Source organism: Neophocaena asiaeorientalis, unplaced genomic scaffold, assembly GCF_003031525.2.
Source record: "Neophocaena asiaeorientalis asiaeorientalis breed wild unplaced genomic scaffold, Neophocaena_asiaeorientalis_V1.1 scaffold15, whole genome shotgun sequence".
NCBI lineage: Eukaryota > Metazoa > Chordata > Mammalia > Artiodactyla > Phocoenidae > Neophocaena > Neophocaena asiaeorientalis.
This window is the reverse complement of record NW_020185328.1, coordinates 3,430,607-3,435,165: the sequence shown is the minus strand read 5'-3', so window position 1 is coordinate 3,435,165 and position 4,559 is coordinate 3,430,607.

Sequence of the window (4,559 nt, the reverse complement as noted above, 5' to 3'; positions counted from 1 at the left end):
CTGCTTTAATCATTAAAGAAAAGGGTGCATTGACCACAAATAAAGAATGTCCCTGTTAAAAATAAAGATTAAATGCCTCCAGTCCTGGGACACAAATGCCAGTAGTCCTTCGATAATAAGACCGCTTTCCCAGGTGTCAAGGCCATACTGACTCACCCGGTACAGGCTGATCTGTTTGTTTGTTTTTGGAAACCTGACTCTTTGATGTTCTTTGTTGTGACAAGGTATAAAGCTGTGTGAAAACCATGCTTCTGTGGGGCAGTCCCTCAGACTTATCTAAGTGGCTGTCTCCCAGGCTATAGTCCTCAATTTGGTTCAAATAAAACTCTTTCTTATCCCTGTTATAGTTTGGTTATTGATTATCTGCATCAACAATGTAAAAGGACGAGGCATGAAATTACTTTGCAGTGGATGCTGTAATACCCATTGGACCCCCATTGCCAGGCCAGGGCTCCTATCCACCCTTCTCTAGAGAATTGCCTCAGCTGGGTGGAGCCACTTCACCAGGGAGGTTACCCACACACCCCCATCCCCACCACCTTCGCTGCCCCTCCCCCTCCCCACTCCACAACTAATGATTGACTAATACAGGACTATAAAAGTCCAGCCCGCTTGACCCACATCTACAGGGCATTTATTTCAGAGACCATCCCTTGAAAAGCAGGCCAAAGCTAGACTTTGCCAAACTTTTATTCAAAATAAAATGAGTTATGTGAATAAAATACATGTCCATCCTAGAGAGTCACATCCTATTCCCTTTCCCAACTAAACACTAATAACTAATAACAACCCTTGCAATATGAAGAGAGTAGTTTGCTAATCTGCTTATGAATTCTCTATGCTGGACTAAGAATGGTGCACTGGAACAATGAAATGAAAGGTCAGAAGACCAGAGTTCTAGCCCTGGTTCTGCCAATTATTTTTATTAGCCATGTGATATGGAGTAGTCACTTAACCACTCTGAATCTTCCTTTCCTCTCTATAGAAGATGGACTTATACTTGTGCCTTCTAATTCAACAGGTAGGTGTGAGAACAGCTGAGCTAATAAATGAAAGAAAAAAACAAAAACAAACAAACAAACAAAAATAGGTCTGGACTTTTTTCTATTTGAAGAAACTGAGATATAAAGTATTGTAAAATTAGTAATGAACTCAGAAATCTTTAATTCCCCAGGGCTATGCTATATGTGTTCTGTTAGAGGCACACTACTCAGAAGATCAGGAATATTTGCAGTATCTGACCATTCTCACTGGAACAAATTTAAATTGATTTTGTGAGCAATAAGTCAATATTTAATCAAATGTGGTTATTAAGAAAAAGAAATACAGCAATCCTTTCTTCAATGAACCTTCAATTTCTATTCCAAGTCAATTACATTGCATAATTTTTTTTCTAAGTTTGGGACTTCCTCGGTGGTACAGTGGTTAAGAATCTGCCTGCCAGTGCAGGGGACACAGGTTCAAGCCCTGGTCCAGGAAGATCCCACATGCTGCGGAGCAACTAAGCCTGTGCACTACAACTACTGAGCCTGCGCTCCAGAGCCCGCGAGCCACAACTACTGAACCTGTGAGCCACAGCTACTGAGCCCGTGTGTCACAACTACTGAAGCCCATGCGCCTAGAGCCTGTGCTCCGCAACAAGAGAAGCCACTGTGATGAGAAGCCCGCACACCGCAATGAAGAGTAGCCCGCACTCGCCACAACTAGAGAAAGCCTGCATGCAGCAACGAAGACCCAATGCAGCCAAAATTAGATAAATAAATTATTTAAAAAATATTTTTTTCTAAGTTTGTAGTTCTGTTACGAAGCAAATGGAATCAGGGTTTCTTTTGCTGTGGAGATGAAAATTCTTTTTTTAATACTTACTTGTCTTTGGATAATTACTCAGAGAAGTTTTCTTATTTTTACTAATAAGACTTTTGTTATCCCTTGACAACTTTGGTTTAATCGTGTTTGCCATATTTCTTACTTCTTTTGATATTGGTCTCCTAAGAGAGGTTTCTTATGAAGCACTTGTGTTCCCTTTTGTGTTTTTCTAAAGTGCATTACAAGCTTTATTTCCTTTTTCCTGAAACTTTCTTTAGGTCTACTTAAGTAATTAAGTGATCATATTATATTTACAAAAATACAGTGTGTTAGATTTCTGTTTTGTGTAAAATCAGTTTGTAGTTCCCAACTGTTTCCTGGCTCCTCTGTGGAATTCAGGTCATTTAAGGCTATGCTGTTGTTAAAAAGGATTTTTTTTTTTTTAATTCCAGATTCCAGATTTCATTGTTACTTTCTTATTTACCCCTCACATCTCAGAGCTAGTAGTCTTTGGCACAATATTCCAAAATAAAGGACCACTTTATGCACCTTACCTATAATAGAACTCACTAAAAACTAAAAGAAAATGTACAAGGTAGGACTGAATTTTGACTAATGTGCCTTATAAAGCAACTCAGTGAAAAATAGTGTGCTGGAAGTCTGACCTCATCTAACTTGATCTGTATGTGGCTGTCGGGTTATGTTACCCTCTACAAAGCTAGATGTACTCTGAAGTGGGAAGGGGTGCGGTGCAGTGTTTAAACACTGAATCATCATCTCGGTGTGAACTATGTTAATGGAGACATACTTGCAGATAACCAAAAGTGTAGATAAGCTTCTTAAACCCTAATAAACAAAACGGTGCTTTCTCAGGCAATAAGGGAAATTGCCTAGAACATGGTTGTGACAGTTCATTTTACCCACAAACTTGGCTGAGCTATAACGCCAACTGTTTGGTCAAATAAATACTCGTCAAGATGTTGCTGTGAAGGTATTTTTTAGATGTGATTAACATTTAAGTCAGTAGCCTTTGAGTAAAGGAGACTAGTCCCTATAAGGTCTCACTCAATCAAAAACAGCAACACAGAAAATTTGTCTGAGATTCCAGTTTGCTGGTCTGCCCTGCAGATTTTGGTCTCAAGACTGCAGTAACTCTTAGGCGAATCTCCAGCCTGCCCCACACATTTCAGACTTACCAGCCCCCCACCATCACACGATCCAATTCCTTGAAATAAATTTCTTTCTCTCAGTCTCTCTCTTCACACACACACACACACACACACACACCCTATTGGTTCTGTTTCTCTGGAGAATTCTGACTAATAAAATGGTAGTTACTTGCTGCTTACCAGAAGCTCAGGCAATGGATAGACCATATATAAAAATAGACCTTTGACCTACCATCTGCAGCAAGCTCCCCAGAAAACCAACTCCTTATCTACAATAAATAACCCAGGAAGCCAGCAGATGTGTAGGAAATGTGATTGCTGCCTCTAGTGACAATCCAGGAAGCTAAACAGTAACTTCTGTAATAATCAGCCCCAAATGGTTAGGACTTGATTAAGAACTGACAGCTTCCTTAATTTTTGTCCCTGCTTTTGACTGAGGACCAAACCTAGAAAACCAAATATGCTCCCCTACCCAATCACACAGGATCCCCACTTCAAGTCAACCTGCCCACCGCTTCCCTAGGCCAACAGCCTCTAATCGGGGCATACTTGAAGACTTCTCTTTTTACACTACAAAGCTTTTTCATTCTTCTGTCTGCCTTTGTTTTTCTTAGCTTTTTTTTTTTTTTTTTTAACATTTATGACAGTGATTTAATGTTATTCATTTAAAAGTCATCTAACAGTTTTAAATTCGGAAATTTTTGTTTCTCATCCACATTAACAGGCATTAAAATTTCTGCAATTCCTATGCTCTGCCTTCCTTTGAGTCTGCCAAAAAACAAGTGACAGTAGCTGACTCCCTTGTAAGCTTAGAATAAATAGCCTTTTCTTTTCTTATTCAAATGGTCATTTGTTTATCCTTACAGCCTTAAGGTACAGAAATGGCAAGAAATCAAGTCTTCCAGAAACCACAGTGGGGTATAACCAGCCTCAAAATGCTGCTACCTACAGAGACAGAATTTCCAGGGTCCACACACATAATTCAGAAATGCACAATACATAAGAATATGTATTTGTATGTATTCTCCTCCTACCCAGCACTATTATTAATCGAGTTCAATGATAGGCTCCCCCCACCCCAGCCATGCCCTTGGGCATGCAGGATCTTAGTTCCCCAAACAGGGATCAAACCATGCCCCCTGAAATGGAAGCATGGAGTCTTAACCACTGGACCACCAGGGAAGTCCCAATGATAGGATATTTTTACACTGAAACAAATGGTGATAGCAAATGTGACTGAAAGCCTTTAGTACAAACAATTTAAAAAATCCAATTATTTTGACTTACGACATAGTGACAATAACTTGCTGATTATGCTTCTAGCTATGGAAGTATTTCTTCCTTTAGCCTCAACAAATTTATTGTTTCAGATAAAAATATAAGAAGTAATATTTCTCTATAAAAGTGGCTTTTGACCTGCCCCGTACAGATTTTATAACTAATGTGCAAACACTAAGATTTGAGCATGATAATTACACAATTGAATTTATAAAAATTAAGTGGCTGAGACCTCTAAGAGTTGGGAATTAAAAGGGTCCAGGAATACAATTTAATGCCACATAGTACAGAAATATCACAATGGGA